At 40.4% G+C, this 25,845-nt stretch overlaps 1 pseudogene across 1 annotated transcript; it reads right to left on the reverse strand.

Annotated features, from left to right (window-relative positions):
• Positions 1-23,120: 23,120 nt before the first annotated feature.
• Positions 23,121-24,979, reverse strand: LOC309855958 (alpha-tocopherol transfer protein-like pseudogene; annotated as a pseudogene). Its single transcript has one exon. The product of its transcript is annotated as an alpha-tocopherol transfer protein-like pseudogene (transcript).
• Between the last annotated feature and the right edge of the window lie 866 nt (positions 24,980-25,845).

Raw genomic sequence — 25,845 nt, forward strand, 5'->3', positions numbered from 1 at the left:
ACATGGATGGAACTAGAGAATATTATGCTAAGTGAAATAAGTCAATCAGAGAAAGACAAACACCATATGCTTTCACTCCATTGTGGTATTTAAGAAAAAAAAAAAAAAACAAATGAGGAAAGGGAAAAAGAGAGAAAAGCAAACCAAGAAACAGACTCTTAACTATAGAGAACACACTGAATATTACCAAAGGGGAGGTAGGTGATGGGGAAATGATAATCATTTTACAAGTATTAATTAAAAATGTCTGTTACCTGGTAGGTAAATATAATTTTTACTGTATTCCTGGGCTATCATACTTTAAACCTATACTCTTCAACCACTCATTTCCTCACCTGTCCCCAAGCAACCACTGATCTTTGGAATGAGGTGATTATCATTATCATGCATTGCTTTATCAACATTTCCATACAGTACCTGGTGCTCATTGCAACAAGTGCCCTCTTTAATCCCCATCACCTAGAAAAATTTAGGCTTTTAAAAATGTTCATTGTAGAATGGATAAAAACATGATTACCAGGAACAAATCCATGTTACAATCTCAAATTACTAGGAACCCTTCTAACTGCATATTTTCACATCCTTCTGAGAGAACATATGATTTATTATTGTTTATGTGTTCAGAATATAAATATGTATTTATTACAAGTGTCTGTTGAAGATCAAGTCCATGTTGAGCTGAACTGTTCATTGCTTTCACATATAAGCAGACTTCTCTAACATGGGCCTCAGGGCTATTACACAACATGCACATGCTCAAGGGTTGCAATTCCATCTGCTAAATATCTTTTCTCATGATGAGATCATAGCAGTTTGTCTATTTTTATGTTAGTTTGTGAACCTCAAGGGAGCTATTCCACAACATGCTTTTGTTCAGATCTGTTAACTTACTTGTGTCAGGTATCATATTCCACCAGGAATGTGAAGTGCTGGTGTTTCCTAAGGACTGCTGCCCTTGCATCTGAAGTAAACATTTCAGCATTGATGAGAACAGAGATACATGGAATCTGCCTCCTTCAGGCACCTGATAGAAGCTCAGTCACCAGCATGAAAAGATGCACTGTGAAAACAGATCCAGGAATCATTATGATTTACTGGAGTAACTATGTGCCTGGCACCATGCTAGGCACCAGTGTTAGTGACAGACTGATACAATTCCATCATGGTTGAAACGACATGTCTCAATGGGCTTTACAACAGGTCTTCTTAAACCTTCTTTCCAAGTCTATCCCTTAACAGCAAAGTTGAAAGAAGTAAGAAGTGGCCTGAATTCATACAGACATTCATGATTCCACAGTAACCACAGGGACTTGGATTCACTCATGTGTATCACTGACTGTTCTCACACATCCTGGGTGAAGCGTTCTCATCCCCATTGTACAGATGGGAAAGCTGGGGCTTAGAGAGGGTCCTTAACTGTCATACCTCTAGTGCCCCTGCCTTTAGATGAAAACAGTTTCAGAAACCTCCTGGAGCAAGACCCACAATCACAGGGGCAGGACATGGCCTCCATGTCTTTACCTAGGAGACTACCTGGGCACAGACTTCCAAGGCATGAAAAAGGTGACTAGGATATTCATCGCTTCGTATCCTGACACCCTAGAGTGGTTCAGCTCCCAATGTGGTGCCCACACCCTCAGTTGAGTCTCAAATACTTGAAGGTTGCTTTTCCTCCCAGGCTGCATTTGTCTCTACTAAAAAGTCACCAAGGTCACTGTGATGATGTCAGATTTCTATGGTAAAGGCGACTCTCATGCCTGTCTTCCACACTTGAAATGCCCTCCACATTTAGCCACTTGTTGTTGAGTTCTGAGCAGCGGAGTCCTTTCAGGAACATACAGCTTTAGTCAGCTGTAGGAAGAGCTTTGCTCTGTGACATAAAAATCCATGACTTTTCAGGGCATATTTGACACCTCCTAAATCCATACAACCATCCAGTTAACGTGCATTTCGACCAAACTCTACACCATACCTTTGGTTAAGATTTAGGTTTCTCCAAAATAGAAAGAAGGACATAATGTATGGATAGGGTGGGGTGGTATATTCAGAAGTTAAATGGAAGGAGAGATGACTCCTTGCCATGAAGATTTCAATCTGCTCAAGTCTTTTATAATTAATCATTTAAAATATGCTTTAAAACCCTGGGCCACTCTCCACATCTCTAACATCAAACATCTCCATATTACTGTCCTTTTTACATATATTCTCACCTTTGCACCAAAATACTAAGAATTCTAGGTGCTCATTTCACATCCCCTTCCAACTCAGTCTTCATCCCTCATCTAAGAAGACCATGTTCCCCATGCTTCATTGAAAATTATACTTGCCAGCTCAACAGCCATTTCTTTGTCACATGTACAGATCAGAAATGTTGAAGTTATTATTCAAATGAAGACAAACAAGCATTTCCACAAGAAAGAATTCCTTGCCCCCAGAACAGAATTTAATTTCTTGAGAATAGACAAGGATTGTAATAGTGTGATGAGTTACATAAAAGTTAGTAGTATAATATCAGCTCTGGACTAAAAAGCTGGGGAAGAAACTTAATTTTATTTTTTGCATAAACCAGAAAAACAACTGGTATGCAGTTTCCTTGTTGACCTCAGCAGATGAACTGAGCTGACAGTGTTAATTCAGATTCAATAAATTATCTGAATCTTGGTTTGTGTAGACTTGCAATGTACATGCAATTTTAACTAAGTCAGATAGCTTTTACATTTTCACATGTGTACATAGGCTCTCCCCACCCTTTTCAACATCCATTAGTTAATTGATCTTTTCAAACTGGCATTGAAACATTACAATTTTATTAACTTTTATGGTGCAATACGTGTTATTTTTCTGAGAAAAACCAAAGTTTAAATTCTCAAGGTTCTTGCTGCCTGCTTTAGCAGCATTTGATGGGAGGATCTTTTATATACATTTGTAATAGATGAAAAATAAACCAGATTTCAAATCCCTTTTTTTTTTAAATAAGAGCTTAAAGCATGTACCGAGTCTTTGGTCCAAATTGTGTAGGATAAGTTAAACTTAAATTGCTTTTTATTGGCCAATATGAGTGTATTTCTGTAAGCATAGTTATGTTGAAATAAAGTTTTAAAAAGCAAAAATAAAAAAAGGAAAGAGTTATAAAATATCTTCCGTAGAGTCAGAGTCTCATAACTGGAGGCTTTGCTGTAGACAACGGGCTTTCAATGAAGCCTGTTCTCCGACATATTTCATACTTTTTTTTTCACTTGAAAAGGATTTTATAAATTTTATTTTCATGTTAGCAATAATTTTTTATTGTCACTTCAGGAATACCTGGCTTATCTATTTGTTTTTGTTTGCTTATTTGTTTCTCAAGGAATTACCAAGTACAGAATAAAGTCATGTGAAATTATGTTTTTCCAAACTCTATATGGTTAAATATATTGCCTAAGTGTATTTTCTAATATACCATATTTAGACGGTACAACAATGGTGATACATAGTGGCGGAGATAAAGATCTTCTGCAGTTTTATGAGTGTTTGGTTAAAATTCCTTTAATGCATAATAAAACCCTGATGCTAGACTTTCTTGTGGTATGTATCCATGAAAAAAAAAATCTACAGAACAGTATGCATGAATCTAAATATATAAATAAATATAAATGTAAAAAATGAATTAATAAAAATGGGTGATAAGAGACAAACTGTCTTTTCAAATAATTCCAAATAATACATGTATATACCATGCCCCTATGAGGTGAACTCTAATTCCATCTCCTGCACTTGAGCCCAAGGCAGACTGTATTTCACTTCTAAAAAATAGAGTAGGTGATTGAGTAATAGTCACTGTAAATTGGAGAAAGTAGACAAAAACGGCCTTAACCCTGCCATGAGGGTCAACGTTTCCAGAAATCCAGTGATGTCTCGTGGGTATCATGTCCTCTCGATATGAGGTAATTAGAAGGGCACCTCAATTCTATCATTTTTTTCCTTAAAATTCGTAGCTACAATCTAATAAGGAGAGAAGTAACAGACTATGCCTGCATTCCTCAGCACTCTCAGGGTCATGACCATAATCTGGCATTTCCTCAAACATTTCAACAGAATTATTATATGACACAGCAATCCTGCTCCTAGGTACACAACCAGAAGAAACCACTACATATGTCTACATAAAAACAAACTTGTACACAAATGCACATAGCATATTACTGAGAATAGACAAAAGTGGAAACATCTTAAATATCCGCCAATTCAAAAGTGAAAAAAGAAAAATGCGGTATATTATTTGGCAATAAAAAGAAAAGAAGTACTTATATGTGCTACAATATGGATGAAACTTAAAAATGTTAAGCTGGGTGAAAAGGGCCAAAAATGCAAAGACCACATATTGTATGATTTCATTTAAAATTTCCAGGGAGAGTTCACCAATATGCTTTACTCAAGGAGATTTTCACTTTCCACCCTGACTTCTATAAATCTACGTCTGGTGAGTTTGTGTCACAGACCCCGCCTCCGATTTTCCTGTTCCATATTGTTCAAGCAGCAGTTCAGATTTTTGTCACCAGATGGCACCAAAGTATCACCGTCGTTAAACACTGCTCGCAAGAACTGTGTGCAAGCAGCGAAAGAAAAACAAAACCAAAACCAAAAGAACCAAACAAACTCCTTTAACCCCAGGATTTTTATGTATACAGAATGGTTCTAACGCTGTCTGAAGAAATGGTTGGATAGAAAAAAAAGATTGTGAAAACATACTTTAGATCCTGAAGACGATGAAACTCCAGGTGCCAGTGGCATGCCTTGGCATCAAGAGGCCAGTTTGTGAAGGCAGTGTATACCAGAACAGGGGATAAGTGGCTGAGAGAGGATATGCCATCAGAGCAGGATATGGGAAGCTGTGTCCTGTGTCATGGACAGGGGATGACAAACGGCGTGTGTGAGAAGGTCTAGGCAGCCGGTACAGGGGTAGGATAAGGGACGGTGAAAGCCCTGTTTTCTGGTAGAGACCCTCTGTACAGTCCACACTGAACATCAGCTGACAGTGATGAGGGAAGAGATAAATCAGTGAACATGATGAGGTTTGGGGTCAATAGCAAATGGAACTGCTTTTATATACATATGAAGTTGCAGCAGATTTGGTATTATAGTAAACAAACCATTTCATGATATATTTTTTTACTCTTTTGTAACATATACTCCTTTCAATTAAAAGATAACAATGAAAATGAAGAGAAATGTGATGGCATCTGGTGGCTAGATCCAGGACTTTCATAAGAAAATAAGACAGACCGAGTGGCTTAAACAATAGAAATTTATTTTCTCACATTTCTGGAAGCTAGAAGATCAAGGTCAGTGTCAGCAGGTTTGGTTTTTTCCGAGATTTCTTTCCTTGGCTTGCAGATGGACACCTGCTCCCTGTATCCTCATGTGGTCATCCCTAGGTCTGTATTTTTTGTGACCTATGCTTCTTTATTAAGACCCAATTACATTGGTTTAGGGCCCATCCATAGGAGATAATTTCACCTTAATTTCTTTTTAAAAGCCTCATCTCCAAAAAAAAAAAAAAAATCACATTGTGAGGTACTGGGAGTGAAGATTTCAATATATAAATTTTGTGAGAGCACAATTCAGTTCACAACACTCCCATCATACTTTCCATGTGCACACATGTAATGCATATCATTACATGGGGGTCTCATATATCTGGAGACTTAACATTTGCTAAAGATCATAAAATGAGTAACTAAATGTGTTCTGTTTTCTCCCCACTCTAACCATTGAAATATGCAGTATTTTTCTGTGTTAGGCCTGCAGTCAATGCAGGGGAAGTGACTACCCATGATACTATAGGACAGGAATGATCTGGTATCTGTGGCTCAAGTTTCCTCTTTTCAGTCTATTGTATAGCAGTCACATCTTTATACTCCGTTATTCTATACTGTGTCTATTTTGGGATCAGTAGGAGGCTGATATTTTAGTATCAAAGTGGAAGGAGAAGGAGAGCACAGAAATTGAAAAACAATATCCAATAAGGGTTAATAACCGAAATATTTAAACTTGTGCAACTCAGTAATAAAAGTAAACAATCCAGTTTTTTAAAAAAGAATAGATCTGGAATAAATCCCACTTGGTCGTGGTGAATAATCTTTTTAATGTACTGTTGAATCCTATTGGCTAGTATTTTGTTGAGTATTTTCGCATCTGTGTTCATCAAGGATATTGGTCTATAGCTCTCTTTTTTGGTGGGATCCTTGTCTGGTTTTGGGATCAAGGTGATGCTGGCCTCATAAAATGAGTTTGGAAGTTTTCCTTCCATTTCTATTTTTTGGAACAGTTTCAGGAGAATAGGAATTAGTTCTTCTTTAAATGTTTGGTAGAATTCCCCCGGGAAGCCATCTGGCCCTGGGCTTTTGTTTGTTTGGAGATTTTTAATGACTGTTTCAATCTCCTTACTGGTTATGGGTCTGTTCGGGCTTTCTATTTCTTCCTGGTTCAGTTGTGGTAGTTTATATGTTTCTAGGAATGCATCCATTTCTTCCAGATTGTCAAATTTATTGCCGTAGAGTTGCTCATAGCATGTTCTTATAATAGTTTGTATTTCTTTGGTGTTAGTTGTGATCTCTCCTCTTTCATTCATGATTTTATTTATTTGGGTCCTTTCTCTTTTCTTTTTGATAAGTCGGGCCAGGGGTTTATCAATTTTATTAATTCTTTCAAAGAACCAGCTCCTACTTTCGTTGATTTTTTCTATTGTTTTTTTGGTTTCTATTTCATTGATTTCTGCTCTGATCTTTATGATTTCTCTTCTTCTGCTGGGCTTAGGGTTTCTTTCTTGTTCTTTCTCCAGCTCCTTTAGGTGTAGGGTTAGGTTGTGTACCTGAGACCTTTCTTGTTTCTTGAGAAAGGCTTTTACCACTATCTATTTTCCTCTCAGGACTGCCTTTATTGTGTCCCACAGATTTTGAACCGTTGTATTTTCATTATCATTTATTTCCATGATTTTTTTCAATTCTTCTTTAATTTCCCGGTTGACCCATTCATTCTTTAGAAGGATGCTGTTTAGTCTCCATGTATTTGGGTTCTTTTCAAACTTCCTTTTGTAGTTGAGTTCTAGCTTTAGAGCATTGTGGTCTGAAAATATGCAGGGAATGATCCCAATCTTTTGATACCGGTTGAGTCCTGATTTAGGACCGAGGATGTGATCTATTCTGGAGAATGTTCCATGTGCACTAGAGAAGAATGTGTATTCTGTTGCTTTGGGATGAAATGTTCTGAATATATCTGTGATGTCCATCTGGCCCAGTGTGTCATTTAAGGCCTTTATTTCCTTGCTGATCTTTTGCTTGGATGATCTGTCCATTTCAGTGAGGGGAGTGTTAAAGTCCCCTACTATTATTGTATTATTGTTGATGTGTTTCTTTGATTTTGTTATTAATTGGTTTATATAGTTGGCTGCTCCCACGTTGGGGGCATAGATATTTAAAATTGTTAAATCTTCTTGTTGGACAGACCCTTTGAGTATGATATAGTGTCCTTCCTCATCTCTTATTATAGTTTTTGGCTTAAAATCTAATTGATCTGATATAAGGATTGCCACTCCTGCTTTCTTCTGATGTCCATTAGCATGGTAAATTCTTTTCCACCCCCAATAGACCCTCAACTCTATGGTCAACTAATCTTCGACAAAGCAGGAAAGAATGTCCAATGGAAAAAAGACAGCCTCTTCAATAAATGGTGCTGGGAAAATTGGACAGCCACATGCAGAAAAATGAAATTGGACCACTTCCTTACACCACACACAAAAATAGACTCAAAATGGATGAAGGACCTCAATGTGTGAAAGGAATCCATCAAAATCCTTGAGGAGAACACAGGCACCAACCTCTTCGACCTCAGCCGCAGCAACATCTTCCTAGGAACAACGCAAAAGGCAAGGGAAGCAAGGGCAAAAATGAACTATTGGGATTTCATCAAGATCAAAAGCTTTTGCACAGCAAAGGAAACAGTTAACAAAATCAAAAGACAACTGACAGAATGGGAGAAGATATTTGCAAACGACATATCAGATAAAGGACTAGTGTCCAGAATCTATAAAGAACTTAGCAAACTCAACACCCAAAGAACAAATAATCCAATCAAGAAATGGGCAGAAGACATGAACAGACATTTCTGCAAAGAAGACATCCAGATGGCCAACAGACACATGAAAAAGTGCTCCATATCACTTGGCATCAGGGAAATACAAATCAAAACCACAATGAGATATCACCTCACACCAGTCAGAATGGCTAAAATCAACAAGTCAGGAAATGACAGATGCTGGCGAGGATGCGGAGAAAGTGGAACCCTCCTACACTGTTGGTGGGAATGCAAGCTGGTGCAGCCACTCTGGAAAACAGCATGGAGGTTCCTCAAAATGTTGAAAATAGAACTGCCCTATGACCCAGCAATTGCACTATTGGGTATTTACCCTAAAGATACAAACGTAGTGATCCAAAGGGGCACGTGCACCCGAATGTTTATAGCAGCAATGTCCACAATAGCCAAACTATGGAAAGAACCTAGATGTCCATCAACAGATGAATGGATCAAGAAGATGTGGTATATATACACAATGGAATACTATGCATCCATCAAAAGAAATGAAATCTTGCCATTTGCGACAACATGGATGGAACTAGAGTGTATCATGCTTAGCGAAATAAGTCAAGCAGCGAAAGACAACTATCATATGATCTCCCTGATATGAGGAAGTGGTGATGCAACATGGGGGCTTAAGTGGGTAGGAGAAGAATAAATGAAACAAGATGGGATTGGGAGGGAGACAAACCATAAGTGACTCTTAATCTCACAAAACAAACTGAGGGTTGCTGGGGGGAGGGGGTTTGGGAGAAGGGGGTGGGATTATGGACATTGGGGAGGGTATGTGCTTTGGTGAGTGCTGTGAAGTGTGTAAACCTGGTGATTCACAGACCTGTACCCCTGGGGATAAAAATATATGTTTATAAAAAATAAAAAATTAAAAGTAAACAAAACAAAACAAAAGTCTATGCTTCCAGAGCAATCTACACATTCAGTACAACCCTTATCAAAATACCATCAACATCTTTTTTACAGAGCTGGAACAAATAATCCTAAAATTTGTATGGAACAAGAAAAGACCCCAAGTAGCCAGAGAAATGTTGGAAAAGAAAACCAAAGTCTGACCACAATGTCAGACTTCAAGCTATATTACAAAGCTGTAATCATCAAAAGAGTATCGTACTGACACAAAACCAGACACATAGATCAATGGAACAGAATAGAGAACCCAGAAACAGACCCTTAACTTTGGGTCCATTAATTACTCAAGTAATCTTTGAAAAAGCAGGAAAAAAGATCCAATGGAAAAAGGACAGTCTCTTCACCAAATGGTGAAAATTGGACAGCCATATGAAGAAGAATGAAAGTGGATCATTGCCTTACACCATGCACAAAAATGGACTCAAAATGGATGAAAGACCTAAATGTGACATAGTAATTCATCAAAATTCTTGAGGAGAATATAAGCAGGAACCTCTTTGACCTCGGCCACAACACCTTCTTTCAAGACACATCTCCAAAGGCAGGGAAACAAAAGCAAAAATGAAATATTGGGACTTGATAAAAATAAATAGCTTCTGCAAGGCAAAGGAAACAGTCAACAAAACTAGAAGGTAACCTATGCAATGGTAGAAGATATTTGCAAATGACATATCTGATAAAGACTTAGTACCCAAAATATATAAAGAACTTTTACAACTCAACACCAAAATCCCCCAGATAATCTACTTAAAAATAGGCAAAAGACATGAACAGATATTTCTCCAAAGAAGACATACAAATGGCTAACAGACACATGAAAATATATTCAACATCACTAATCATCTGGGAAATAAAACTCAAAACCACAATGAGATACAGCCTCACCTCTGTCAGAATGGCTAAAATTAACTTCAGGAAACAATAGATGTTGGTGAGGATGTGGAGAAAAGGGAACACTCTTACACTGTTGGTGGAAATGCAAGCTGGAAAACAGTATGGAAGTATGCATGGTGTAAGAAGGCAGGACAATTCCATTCTTCTGCAGGTTGCTGTCAAGTTTTCCCAACACCATTTGTTGAAGAGACTGTCTTTTTTCTATTGGATATTCCCTATCAGGGATGCACTCCATGAAGAGTGAGTAATCTCCCCCTTTGCGTGCCCCAGGTGCTCTTCAGATTGCTGTTTTCATGTTATCTGCCCCTTGATTATCTCCAGGAGCAGTGCAGTCTCCTCTAGGCTCTAGCCCGGTCAAGTCTTCTGACCTTTAGAAATCTAGTCTTTAAGGCCACTCATTGCAAGAACTCATGAAATTCAACCCCTCTGCTTTTCAAAGCCAAAGGCTTTGTGTTAATTTTCTCCTTGTGCATTCCCCATGTGCTTCTCTCTCTTTCACTCTTCTCTGTGATCATGGCTTCCTTTCTTCCTTAGCAGCCATGATACATTTCTCCCTTAAATCACGCCTCCACACTTCCTACCTTCTTGGTTGTTGTTTCTTTTCTCTGTTTAGTTGTGGAGTTAGTTCTTTCAGTTTTCAAACCAATTTATGGAGTGTTATGATAATTTGATAGTTATATTGTTATTTTTGTGGGACCAGGAGAGCCTAGGGTCTTCTACTCTACAACCATCTTTCTGCTGCCCACTGATGGATATTTCAGTCACTATCACAGCAACCACCTTTTAATCTTAACTAATTCTCATCAGAACATCTCAAAGACACTTAAAACAGCAGATCTTGGGAAACAAAACCACCATATCTGCACCTGACTAAGGAAAAGGCCAAGGGCTCATCCTGGATTCACTTCATTATCACAAACCACTACCATCCATCACTGCAGTTCTTGCTTGTCTTACCTACATCACACTCAGTCCAGGGTCACTTCTGTCTCCTGCACACTGTTGCAGCACTGGGGCAATCAACTCTTATCCCTCCCTTGATTTCTGCAAGATTCTCCTAATGGTCATTCCTGCAGCCATCTTGTCCCTGTCCATTCTATTCTCCAAACAGTGGCCAGAGTCATCTTCTGAGCACATGAATGAGATCATGTCACTCTCATAATGCAACTCTCCAACCTCAGAATATCTCCAGAATGATGTGGTTCCTGTCTGACTTTTTGACCTCAGCTCCTACCATCTGCACGTTGTCTGCTGGACTCCAGTCTGTTCCTGGAAAAAATGATGTCAAGCCTCATAACAAACCAAAGGCCATCCCAGACCTGGTTTCCTCTTGATCTTCATAGCTCAGCTGAAATGTTACTTCCTGAGAAAGAGCTTCACTGACAATCCCACATAATATAGTCCCATTCTGGGGCACCTGGGTGGCTCAGTCAGTTAAACACCCAACTCTTGGTTTTGGCTCAGGTTATGAGCTCAGGGTCTTGAGATTGAGCTCCATGTTGGGCTCTGCACTTAGCAGGGAGTTTGCATCTCTCTCTTTCCCTCTGCCGCTCCCCCCAGTTGTGCTTTCTCTCTCTCTCTCTCTGAAACAAAAATAATCTCATCTCCATTATTTTCTACTCAGTGGATTCACTTACTTTAAAGCACTCATTTTTATATACAGTTATCATGAGTACTGATTTGCTTACATGCTTACTGCCAGTTTTCCCATGTTAGAAACAAAGTGCCATGGATATTACCTTGTCTTGTTCACTGTGTTGGGTCCCCAGGAACTAGTTCAGTGACTGCTATAGGTTGAATTGTACCACTGCAAAGAAGATATCTTGAAGTTTTATCCTTCATTACATCAGAAACCTTATTTGGAGAGTTATTACTGCAGATGTAATGAATTAAGATAAGGTCATACTGAAGTAGGGTGTGTCCCTAAACCAATGTGACTCCTGTCTTTATAAGAATACAGTCATGTGAAATCAGAACAGGGGATAATGGCTTGTGACAATGAAGGCAGATATTGGATTCAAACATCTGCAAGCCAAGAAATGTAAACATTGCCAGACAACCACCAGAAGTTAGGGAGAAGTATGTATAGATACTCCAATAATATTCTGAGAGAGGATGTCCCTGGCAACACCTTGATTTGAGGCTTCAAGACTTCAGAAATGTGAGACAATACATTTCTATTATTTAAGTCTCCTAGTTTGTAGTACTTTGTTATGGGACCCTTAGGAAATTACTTAAATCCCTCCAAAATCAAACAGTAAATGAGTATGACTGAAGAGAAAAGATTAATTCCTTTTTGATCTACTGGGAATAGACATAGATACTTAAAGTTCAGTTGCAGGACAAATTGACACAAAAATAAGACATTACATGATTTAAAATAGTAAGAAGACCTCATTGCAAATTCACAGCAGTGATTTTCAAACTTGCATGGATACCACCATACACAGGAGAAATCATTCAAAATGTGAATACCTCCTACTGAACCTCCCAGCTTTGGGTAGAGCAGACTTAATGTGGACCATGTAGCTGCAGTTTAAAGAAGCACTCCCTAGTAATTTTGATGAAGTGTTCCTAGGACCACACTTGGAAAACTCCTGATCTAAGCATCTGTAGTTTGTGCACTCTTAATTTGATGTCTATCATGCAGAGTTCTGTGATATGTGGGATGTCTCTGTTAATATCATTAATCAAGAAGTCTCATGTTCTAACCTCTCCACTATGACCAAAGATTGCTTTCCTATGTGGATTCATACTAAACTCCATGATATCCCTGTGTTGTTAGAGAACTGGGTGTTGTTAGCCCTTCGTATCCCCACTGGAAAAAGGGAAGTGACTTACACGATGGGACCCTGATTTCTTCACTCTTACTTGATGAAAATGTCTAACACACTGAACATCACGCTTGGTTTTCTACTGGCTCATTTCTAAGGCTTTGGGTGCACATCTTCTCTGCTATTCTACTACAAGGGACAGTCAGAAGATCATACAGCATGTGGATCAGAGAAAAAGTAAGAGGAAGGAAAAACACATGAAACACAGGGGAAAAAGGTCAGCATGTGCTTGCTTGTCCCCACTCAGGTCACTGGAAGCTGTGCAGTGATGCTGTGCCTCTTCCCCAGCTCCATCCCACAACCCCCTCCCACACACAGCAGTGACACCGAAGCTCTCACATCATGGAGATGGGGGCTCATCCCTGCTTCCTGTTCCATGTCCAAGTATTCTCTCTGGTAGTAATGCTATGATGTTCATGTCAGAGGAATCATCACATTGACAGAATTAAGGAAGCAAAGTTAGAATGGTCAACTAACAGTTTGAGGGCTTTCTAGATGCCACACAATGTAATTTTCTATTTTCAGACTTTTTTCTTTTATATACTCAAAGCATTGTTCTGAAGCTCACAACATTGCTTTCTTCATACAGTTTCAGGGATACTCAGGCTCACAGAGGAAAGTACACGCTCAAACAATTTTAGGGAGGTGACAATGGATGCTAATGGAAGCCAATTTGAAGGGGCTAATACTGGCTAATCCTGCAACAATTTGAATATCAAAATACATAATCATAGTGTCAGATGATAACTATTTGAGCACAGTAGGAATCCATGAGTCATACTAATAAAAGAAATACATAGACTTTAAGAAGCAAAACAAATGAGCAAAGGGAAAAAGGAGAGAGGCAAACCAAGAAACAGACTCTTAACTACAGAGAACAAACCATAGGTTGCCAGAGGGGAGGTGGGTGGGGGATGGGTGAAATAGGTGATGGGGATTAAGGAATGCACTTGTGATAAGCATCAGGTGTTGTTTGGAAGTGTTGAATCACTATGTTGTACACCTTAAACTAATATTACACTGTATATTAACTAGCTGGAATTTAAATAAAAACTTTAAAAAAGGAAATACAAGAAAAAATAGATAAATGATATGGAAGAAAGCAAAATCTCTATCCAACATGAATGCCAATGAATAAATCTAGAAGGAATGATGACACCATTATAAAAAAGAAACACTTAACAATTATCAGAGTAATGAGTGATTCAGGCAAGTATCATAAATGGGTTTTCAGTCTGTACCAAGTCCCAAATTAGTCACTGAGTCACCATGGTAACCATACTGGCCAAGGAAAGCTGAAATAAAACAAGCAGCAACCATCCTGACTTGTCTCCTAAACTACTACATATTAGTGACTGCTTTTCTGAAGATGACCTGTAGAATTTTCTGTAGGTCATTTTCATCTCTGGATTTAGTATAGTGCCAATCATATCTAAAGTCACGGCAAATGAATATTGTGTGTGTGGGTGTATACCACTTGTCTGTTATAATTCAAACATCAAAATACATAGGTATAATGTCAGATGGTAAATATTTGAGCAAAAAAGGAATCCAAGCATCATACCAATAAAATAACACATGAATAAATAAGTAAATGATAGGGGAGAAGTGAAAAGCTCTATTCAACATTTGAATGTCAATTTTTAAATCCAGAAGGAATGATGGTGTTATAAAAGCAACACTTAACAGCTATCAGAATGATGGGTGAGTAAGGCAAGAATCATAAATGGATTTTCAGTTTGTAACAAGTTTCACAGCAGTCACTGAGTCACCATGATAACCATACTGGCAAAGGGAAGCTGAGAGAAAGCAAACAGCAACCATCCTGACTTGTCTTCTAATATGTGCTTGGAACTGAGGATGATAGATATAACCCACAGTAAATTACCTCACATATTCCTCACAAGAGCTACTTTTACCAATACACACACACACACACACACACACACACACTTATGTGTGCTCTCTCAATCTTTCTTACCACCAAAAAATCTAGGAATTCATTGAGGTGCATTTGTTTAAGAATAAACAAGAAAAATCCCTAATTCAATTCTAACAACACAAAGATGAAAGCTACTAAACAATCACATACTAATGAGTGGTTTTCTGAAGATGACCTATAGAATTTTCTGTAGGTCATTTTAATCCCTAGATGTAGTATAATGGCAATCATATCTAAAGTCATGGCAAGTGAATATTGTAATGATAAATTATATACATCTTTTCGTCAGGGCCACAGCACCCAGATATTTGATCAAACATTATTCTGTATATTTCTGTGAGAGTGTTGTTGGATGAGACTTACACTCAAATGTGTAGATTTTGAGGAAAGGAGTTAGGTCTCTATATTGGTGGACCTCATCTTACCATGTGAAGATTTTATTAGGAGAGAGGGATTATCTCCCCTAAATCAAAGGGAGTTTTTCAAGTAGATTGCTTTTTTAAAAAAAATTATTTTCAGCATAACAGTATTCATTATTTTTGCACCACACCCAGTGCTCCATGCAATCCGTACCCTCTATAATACCCACCACCTGGTACCCCAACCTCCCACCCCTCCGCCACCTCTCAGATTGTTTTCCAGAGTCCATAGTCTCTCATGGTTCACCTCCCCTTCCAATTTCCCCAACTCCCTTCTCCTCTCTAACTCCCCATGTCCTCCATGCTATTTGTTATGCTCCACAAATAAGTGAAACCATATGATAATTGACTCTGCTTGACTTATTTCACTCAGCATAATCTCTTCCATTCCCGTCCACGTTGCTACAAAAGTTGGGTATTCGTCCTTTCTGATGGAGGCATAATACTCCATAGTGTATATGGACCATATTTTCCTTATCCATTCGTCCGTTGAAGGGCATCTTGGTTCTTTCCACAGTTTGGCGACCCATTGCTGCTATAAACATTGGGGTACAGATGGCCCTTCTTTTCACTACATCTGTATCTTTGGGTAAATACCCAGGAGTGCAATGGCAGAGTCATAGGGAAGTTCTATTTTTAATTTCTTGAGGAATCTCCACACTGTTCTCCAAAGAGGCTGCACCAACTTGCATTCCCACCAACAGTGTAAGAGGGTTCCCCTTTCTCCACATCCCCTCCAACACATGTTGTTTCCTGTCTTGCTAATTTTGGCCATTCTAACTGGTGTAAGGTGATATCTCAATGTGGTTTTCATTTGAAACTCCCTGAGGGCTAGTGGTGATAAACATATTTTTTTTTTTTTTTTTTTTTTTTTTTTTTTTTTTCATTTATAATATTTTTATTTTTAACTTACATGTGTCTTTACATTGAATATGTATTTCTTATAGACAGCATATACTTGGTTCTTATATTTGTATCTGGTTAATCAGACAATTACTGCCTTTTAATTAGAGTATTAACATCATTTGCTTTGATGACATTATTACTATCAAATGAATCTTTAAAATTTTAATGTTTTTTTAAAATAGATAAACATATTTTTTTTAATTTTTAAAAAATTTTTAAAATTTTTTATTTTTTATAAACATATATTTTTATTCCCAGGGGTACAGGTCTGTGAATCACCAGGTTTACATTTTTTAATGTGTCTGATAGCCATTTGTATGTCTTCATTGGAGAAGTGTCTGTTCATATCTTCTGCCCATTTTTTGATATGATTGCTTGTTTTGTGTGTGTTGAGTTTGAGGAGTTCTTTATAGATCCTGGATATCAACCTTTTGTCTGTACTGTCATTTGCAAATACCTTCTCCCATTCCGTGGGTTGCCTCTTTGTTTTGTTGACTGTTTCCTTTGCTGTGCAGAAGCTTTTGATTTTGATGAAGTCCCAAAAGTTCATCTTCGCTTTTGTTTCCTTTGCCTTTGGAGACATATCTTGAAAGAAGTTGCTGTGGCTGATATCGAAGAGATTACTGCTTATGTTCTCCTCTGGGATTCTGATGGATTCCTGTCTCACATTGAGGTCTTTTATCCATTTTGAGTTTATCTTTGTGTACAGCGTAAGAGAATGGTTGTGTTTCATTCTTGTACATATAGCTGCCCAGTTTTCCCAGCACCATTTATTGAAGAGACTGTCTTTTTCCCACTGTATATTTTTTCCTGTTTTGTCAAAGATTATTTGCCCATATTGTTGAGGGTCCATATCTGGGCTCTCTACTCTCTTCCACTGGTCTATGTGTCTGTTTTTATGCCAGTACCATGCTGTCTTGGTGATCACAGCTTTGTAGTAAAGCTTGAAATCAGGTAGCGTGATGCCCCCAGTTTTATTTTTGTTTTTCAACATTTCCGTAGCGATTTGGGGTCTCTTCTGATTTCATGCAAATTTTTGGACTATTTGCTCCAGCTCTTTGAAGAATGCCGGTGGAATTTTGATTGGAATGGCATTAAAAGTATAGATTGCTCTAGGCAGTATAGACATTTTAACAATGCTTATTCTTCTAATCCAAGAGCATGGAATGGTCTTCCATGATTTTGTGTCTTCTTCAATTTTGTTCATGAGTGCTCTGTAGTTCTTCAAGTACAGATCCTTTACCTCTTTGGTTAGGTTTATTCCCAGGTAACTTATGGTTCTTGGTGCTATAGTAAATGGAATGGATTCTCTAATTTGCCTTTCTGTATTTTCATTGTTAGTGTATAAGAAAGCCACTGATTTCTGTACATTGACTTTGTATCCTGCCACGTTGCTGAATTGCTGTTGCTGTATGAGTTCTAGTAGTTTGGGGGTGGAGTCTTTTGGGTTTTCCATATAAAGAATCATGTCGTCTGCAAAGAGAGAGTTTGACTTCTTCATTGCCAATTTGGATACATTTATTTCTCTTTGTTGTCTGATTGCTGTTGCTAGGACTTCTAATACTATGTTGAACAAGAGTGGTGAAAGTGGGCATCCTTGTCTTGTTCCTGATCTCAACGGGAAGGCTGCAAGCTTTTTCCCATTGAGAATGATATTTGCTGTGAGTCTTTCATAGATCAATTTGATGAAGTTCAGGAATGTTCCCTCTATCCCTATACTTTGAAGCGTTTAAATCAGGAACAGATGCTGGATTTTGTCAAATGCTTTTTCTGCATCGATTGAGAGGACCATGTGGTTCTTCTCTCTTCTCTTATTGATTTGTTCTATCACATTGATTGATTTGTGAATGTTGAACCATCCTTGTAGCCCAGGGATGAATCCCACCTGGTCATGGTGGATAATCTTTTTAATGTGCTGTTGGATCCTGTTTGCTAGGATCTTGTTGAGAATCTTAGCATCCATATTCATCAGTGGTATTGGTCTGAAATTCTCCTTTTTGGTAGGGTCTTTGCCTGGTTTGGGGATCAGGGTAATGCTGGCTTCATAGAAAGAGTCAGGAAGTTTTCCTTCTGCTTCAATTTTTTGAAACAGCTTCAGGAGTATAGGTGTTATTTCTTCTTTGAAAGTTTGGTAGAATTCCCCAGGGAATCCGTCAGGTCCTGGGCTCTTGTTTTTTGGGAGGTTTTTGATCACCGCCTCAATCTCGTTACTAGATATCGGTCTATTCTGGTTGTCAATTTCTTCCTGGTTCAATTTTGGGAGTTTATAGTTTTCCAGGAATGCATCCATTTCATCTAGATTGCTTAGCTTATTGGCATATAACTGTTGATAACAACTTCTGTTGATTGTTTCTACTTCCTTGGTGTTAGTTGTGATCTCTCCCTTTTCATTCATAATTTTATGAATTTGGGCTTTCTCTCTTTTCTTTTGGATTAGTGTGGCCAATGGTTTATTGATCTTATTGATTCTTTCAAAAAACCAGCTTCTAGTTTCATTGATACGTTCTACTGTATCTTTGGTTTCTATCTCATTGATCTCTGCTCTAATCTTGATGATTTCCCTTCTTATGTGTGGAGTTGGTTTGATTTGTTGTTGATTCTCCAGCTCTTTAAGGTGTGGAGACAGTTGCTGTGTTCTGAATTTTTCAATTTTTTTGAGGGAGGCTTGGATGGCTATGTATTTGCTCCTTAGGACAGCCTTTGCTGTATCCCATAGGTTTTGGACTGATGTGTCTTCGTTCTCGTTGGTTTCCATGAATTGTTGAAGTTCTTCTTTGATCTCCTGGTTGATCCAAGCATTCTTAAGCAAGGTGGCTGTTGGCTTCCAGGTGTTTGAGTTCCTTCTGAACATTTCCTTGTGATTGAGCTCCAGTTTCAAAGCATTGTGATCTGAGAATATGCAGGGAATAATCTCAGTCTTTTGGTATTGGTTGAGTCCTGATTTGTGACCCAGTATGTGGTCTATTCTGGAGAAGGTTCCATGTGCACTTGAGAAGAATGAGTATTCTGTTGTTTTAGGGTGGGATGTTCTGTATATATCTATGGGGTCCATCTGGTCCAGTGTGTCATTCAATGCTCTTGTTTCTTTATTGATTTTCTGCTTCGGTGATCTATTTCTGAGAGAGGCATGTTAAGATCTCCTACTATTAATGTATTCATATCAATATGACTCTTTATCTTGATTAACAGTTTTCTTATGTAGTTGGCTGCTCCCATATTGGGGGCATAGATATTTAAAATTGTTAGATCATCTTGGTGGATAGTCCCTTTAAGAATGAAGTAGTGTATTTTACCATTGTATGTTACAGATGAATGGATCAAGAAGATGTGGTATATATACACAATGGAATACTATGCAGCCATCAAAAGAAATGAAATCTTGCCATTTGCGACAACATGGATGGAACTAGTGCGTATCATGCTTAGTGAAATAAGTCAAGCAGAGAAAGACAACTATCATATGATCTCCCTGATATGAGGAAGTGGTGATGCAACATGGGGGCTTAAGTGGGTAGGAGAAGAATAAATGAAACAAGATGGGAATGGGAGGGAGACAAACCATAAGTGACTCTTAATCTCACAAAACAAACTGAGGGTTGCTGGGGGGAGGGGGTTTGGGAGAAGGGGGTGGGATTATGGACATTGGGGAGGGTATGTGCTTTGGTGAGTGCTGTGAAGTGTGTAAACCTGGTGATTCACAGACCTGTACCCCTGGGGACTAAAAATATATGTTTATAAAAAATAAAAAATTAAAAAAAAAAGAATGAAGTAGTGTCCTTCTGTATCTCTGACTACAGTCTTTAGTTTAAAATCTAATTTATCTGATATGAGAATCGCTACCCCAGCCTTCTTTTGAGGCCCATTTGCATGAAAGATGCTTCTCCATCCCTTCACTTTCAGTCTGGGTGTATCTTTAGGTTCAAAATGGGTCTCTTGTAGACAACATATGGATGGGTCCTGTCGTTTTATCCAATCTGCAACACTGTGCCATTTTATGGATGCATTTAGGCCATTCACATTGAGAGTGATTATTGATAGATACGTTTTTATTGACATCAAGTTACTTAAGAAGTCTTTCTTTCTGTAGATTGTCTCTATATTTATGTTCAATGCTATTCTTAGGAGTTTTCTTTCCATGAGTCACACAGGGCCTGCCTGTGGCACAAGCTCTGTTAAGGAATCTCTGACTGACGATTCCTGTCACTTGGATTTCAAACAAACCAATTCTGAATCGGGAAAGCAGAAAGCAATTTACTTTAGATTTACGAAGTTAATAGGCCCCAATACTGACAGACATCACCAGATGGACTTCCCTCCCGAAGAGTTGAGATGCTTTTGTTCGGTGTCTCTACAGAACCCCAGAACAGCTACACTTGCACCGTGACCTCTGCTAACACTTCACTGCCTCGATGAAAGAAAAGGCTTCAAAGGTAAATCTTAAAAGCTAAAAACTTTACAATGAAGTATTATAATAATGCCACAGCTTTTGCCTGCCCAAGTGGAAAAGTAATCCCATGACTGGTCTGAGAATCCAGTGGCCTTTAAAGAAACTGCCCTCTGGGAGAATTCAGAATGACTCAGTGTCTCATAGGAATTTGGGGAAAATACCTTTCATTGTCTTCTCAAGTTCAGCAAAAATGTAGTATCTTACAAGCTGAAGTGTTTTTAAACCTCTAGAGACAAGTGGGTCCTTGTGAAAGCAAGATGAAGCTAAAGCCACCTCTGCCCAAAGCAAGTAAGCTCAGGAGAGGAAGCCAGGGTTGCACAGATGTTTCTGTACATTTCTTCCGGCCTGTCCCTGTGAAGGTAGAACAGGATTCCAGGAAGAGGCACAATTTGCCAGATTCTGTACAAGAGAAGAGGGAGAAAACCACCATATTACCTAAGCTTACAGATTCACTTGGGAGCAATTCATTCAGACCTACATCACCTACAAAATAACCCAGATTGGGGGGAAGTGGGGGAGAAACAGGCCTCTAAAAGATAGAGTACAGTGTCCTTGTGGCAGTAAAGCCAAATGATGCCTAAAACAGAGGGTTCGGAGCTCAGAGTGAGGATTCCTTTAGCATGTAATTCAGGGTGGTCAGTGGGTTATTCAAGGCCACACAGTAGTGTAAAGCCAGAACTCCGGTCTCCTGGTTGACTCCTTTCCCTTTCCTGTTCCACAGTACCATGAATTTAGGGAAAAGTTACTTTCCAGGTTTTCATGAAATGGGCCAGACCTTCTCCCTGAAGGAAAACACTCCCGGTTCTCCCAATGCTGGCTTGTTTGCCCCACTGGTGCACCTCCGCTCCCGAGCCAGGCAAACCGTGTGCTCTGCTCCTGAGCCAGGCTCACCGTGTACTCGCTTGATCATCCCACCACCCTGCTGGGGTGGCTCTATACAGACACCTGGTAAAGCTGCACAGAAACCACCCAGGGAGCTTCTGCTTTCATAGCCTGGTCCAATCCTCCTGAGGTGTCCAAACTATTTGATCTCCCTCTGGAACCAAAACCAAGCCCAGCAGCTGCAGAAGGCAAACAGATCTTGGCTCTGACTCCTTTCAGAAGCTGAATGAAACTGCTCCCTGGGCCACCTAGAAGGGCCTGGGAAACGGGCAATGTCCCTGTCTTGGAGATCCTTGTCTAGGTGAGCTTACACACATGCAAGCTTTTCAAGTCAAGGGACCTGGGCCACACGGGCCAGGAATGCAGTACAGTGTGTAAACGGGAAACTTGGTGGGGCTGACCAGTCCCTCTCTCCCTCTGTCTAGCTTGGGGGTGGTGGGGGAATCTCTCCTTCCTCTCTGAGGTCTGAGAACACCTCTAACCACTTCCCACATCCAAGCAGTTGGGTTCTGAACCTTCTGCTTGAGCCATCCTGCTGGTGCTGTCAAGATCTTTTCAGCAGAGCCGGTCACGCTGTTCCTGGCAGACGGAAGGGGGTGCTGCCAAGGGCCTGCATTGCTGGCACTTCCAGCTCGGCGTGGCCCCTAGAGGATCCAGGGTTGGTACCCACAGGGCAGAGTGTTCCCTGGACTTGGCACTGATGAGGTGAGTCATTTCCACATTCTCCAGGCATTTTATTTTTTATTTTTTTTTTAGATTTTTTATTTATTTATTTGACAGAGAGAAATCACAAGTAGATGGAGAGGCAGGCAGAGAGAGAGAGAAGGAAGCAGGCTCCCTGCCGAGCAGAGAGCCCGATGCGGGACTCGATCCCAGGACCCTGAGATCATGACCCGAGCCGAAGGCAGCGGCTTAACCCACTGAGCCACCCAGGCGCCCTCTCCAGGCATTTTAAACAGTGTATGAAGGTGACGAGCTTATTCACAGTAGATGGGCCTTTGCCTTTCAGAGCACTGCCCTCCTCCTCACAGATGGTCCCCTTGCCTGCTGGTTTCAGAAATGCATGAATTTTTAAGGAATTAATATGAAAGGAAATAGTCAAAAGCCACCAGAAGAACCACCTAGTTCAATGGTTGGGCTAAGGCTGAAGTTCTGACAGGAAGGGTCTGAGGTGCTGAAATGCAGAGCTAACATTTGGTCCTGCTGGCTAGACAAGTCTGTCCACCCATACCAGAGAGAGAGAAATGCAAGTGTGTCTGGGAGGATGGGGGCCCCAGAAGTGATCTGGCGATAGCACGCACTTAACATTCGTTTCCAGAGACCAAAATCTAAGAATCCCAAGTAATTAGCCATTCCCTGCTGCCAGGTTTCCAGTATATGGCCAGAGCCTCAGGGATAGAAGGAATTCACACAAACCTAAGTCATCTCATCTGCCCTTTCCAGTTTAACCCTCCCTACAAAAAGAAGTTGGTTATCACCAGGTCCCAAGAATACACATACACTTTCCTTAAAGGCAGGGCCAGATGGTGACACATGTCTCTTGGAAAGGCCCAGGTGTACAAAAAAAAAAAAGCGGGATCCAACCACTTGCCTCTTTGAGAGCCATGGGAGAGCCATTTGAGAGCCATCTAGGCAGAAAACGAATGCCTAGCATTCAATTACTAAACCAAATCCCAGAACGTCAGCCAAGGCCCTAGGCGTCATTTCATCCAGCTTCATTTTACAGATGAGAAGGGTGAGGGCCACAGAGGTCCAGGTCTTGTCTATAGTCCATACTTCTGAGGCTGGAGCCCTGCTCTCTTCATTTTTGGGCCAGAATTCTTTCAGCTCCTCGGGCCTGGCATCTAGCATTTTAGGTTAAGTAGAATCACATCCCTCTAGGATCCTGTATGATTGTATTGAGAACCAGGGCTAAGGCTTTGTGGGTTTGGGAAAACTTCTGTTTCTATTGCAAGAGTCAGTCAATGAATCCCAGAGGTTCTCTGATGCCTCTGGCTCCCAAATTTGATCAGGAGGTGCTGCTTATGTCCTGATGCTCCCATGATTCGATTAAGGTGCTTTCTAAACCCAGTGTAGCAGCTGGGGCCTGGGCCTCCAACTAGAAACTTCCTAGTGAGCAACCCAAGTCTGTCGTTAGGGTTCAGGTGAAAGACACAAACTCCTGAAGTCTCCTGTGTGGCCATCTTGTAGGCACAGCCAGGTTCTTTCACAGGAGTGTGCTGACTGGCCAGTCAGGTGGTTTTCTACCGGAATGGGAGACCAGAGTGATTTGATCCTGATTTCTCTTGTTCCAAGATCTCCAAAAACCAGATACAGCTTCCAGGTTAGTGGCTGCAAACTAGGATTCCAAACGTTTGAGAATCACTGGGGACATCTTTCTTGTCTTCCATGGATTAATTCAAGTCACCAAGGGCTTACCCCATGGCTCACCCTCAGACTCTACAGGCTTTAATTTAATTACAAAGAGCAAGACAGACTCCATGGCACCTCAAATTCTCCTTGCGCCTCTCCAAAGAAAAAGGAAAGGATTTCAAGAGGATGGCACTCACAGGGCACTGGCTAATAGCAGGAGTAGAACTGGGATTTCACGGCCGCAGGGAATCATCACACTGTGCATCCGAGGTCAGCCCCTCAGGCTGGAGGGCCTGACCCAGGATGCTGTCGCACACAGAGACCGGCTGGCAGAACTCCCTCATGAAGTCCTCCTCCGAGGCCAGCAGCACTGCATTCCAGGCGCTGATGTTCAGCTCTCCCACCGTGCCCCCATACTCCTTGGGGAGAATGCTTCTGGGAAGACTTGTGTGGAAAGAGTTCAGGTCAGACCCATGGAGGAAAAATCTGTTTGCTATTTTCTCCTTCAGAAATGGTTTTATGATGGCAAAAATGCCTTTAAATATTCGAGGTTCATTCACTGCATGGACTGCTTTTATCCGAATGGGGAAGCCAATCACCTTTTTGGCTATAAAAGGGCCAAAGTGAGATGCTTTTGATAAGCTCACTCCTTTGTAGTCCGCAAGAATCACGATTCCATTCACTTGGGTTTCTTCAGACTAAATGAGTTTTTCTAACGTCAAGTATATAGCTCGGATGTTTTTGGTAATTGGGTAGTTGCTCGGTATCCATCTGTCTGGGTGCATTCACAGGATGTGGCAGCCCCGGGGGTCGGTGTGGGGCAGCACGGTGAGGAATCCCAAAGCGAGAACATCCTTTAAGGCCGAGGGCTTCAGGTTGTTGAAGACCTCAGGCCAGCTTCTCCTGCAGCTTTGGTAACTGACCAGGAGCTGCAGGGCTCAGTCATAACCAAACTTGCGGGCCCGGAGGAAGTGCAGCAGGAAGGCGTCATCCAGGGAGGTGCTCAGGTTCGGGCACTCCTTCCGCACCATGTCACGGAGGGCCTGACGTCTCGAAGTCTCCATTCCGGCTTCTCCTGCAGCTCCTCCCTGGCTTTGGTCACCAGGTCCTCTGTCAGTGAGCACACGTAGCCGGGAGGCTCGGCCGGCGGTAGCAGCTCATTTTCTGAGAGCGAGGCTGCAGAGGGGCTGGTTCGCAGATAGTCAATTTCTTCTGACATTAGCTACCAGGATCCCGGCCGGGCTACCGGGTGGAGCGTGGGTATATCGGCTGCAGGAGCCTCGTCCCGCAATGCTCACAGACCCGACCCGCACTCCCTGCGGATTGCTTTTTTTTAAAATTTAATTTTTTTAGTGTTCTAAGATTTATTGTTTATGTACCACACCCAGTGCTCCATGCAATATGTGCCCTCCTTAATACCCACCACTAGGTTCGCCCATCCTCCACCCCTCCTCTCTAAAATCCTGTTGTTTTTTTTTCCCTCAGAGTCCACAATCTCTCATGGTTTGTTTCCCCCTCTGATTTCCCCTACTTCACTTCTCCTCTCCTTCTAATGTCCTCCATGTTATTCCTTATGTTCCACAAGTAAGTGAAACCATATGATAATTGACTTTCTCTGCTTGACTTATTTCACTCAGCATAGTCTCCTCCAGTCTTTGACTCCACTACAACATCAGCCCCTGTGGTTGTCTAGCAAATGGCTTTCAGAGTCCAGCTGTAAGTCCTTCCTAAGTCTTCAGTATGCTTAGCCTTCCCTATCAGATTCTGCGAACTCTCCACAATCTCTAGAGACAACTAAATAAATCTCTATCTATACGGCAACATCCTATTGGTTTTGTTTCTCTGGAGAACACAGACTAATACAGGTTTTAAGGAGCAATTATCTTTTCCATCCTAGAATAACTTGTGTCTTCAAACAAAAAGATTCACAGCAACATTTGGCATAGTTCAGTGAAAATATAATACCTGGAAATCATAATAAAAATTAGTGCCATTGATGATAATATAAAAGGCATGAACAATGCAGAGGTAATCTATGTATCACATCTATGAGTGCAAGGCTTGTATTCTGAACACTGCAAATCATTGCTGAGGGAAATTTAAAATACCTAAATAAATGAAGGGAAATACCAT

The sequence above is a fragment of the Mustela nivalis genome, assembly GCF_964662115.1.
Source record: "Mustela nivalis genome assembly, chromosome: X".
In the NCBI taxonomy this organism is placed as follows: Eukaryota; Metazoa; Chordata; class Mammalia; order Carnivora; family Mustelidae; genus Mustela; species Mustela nivalis.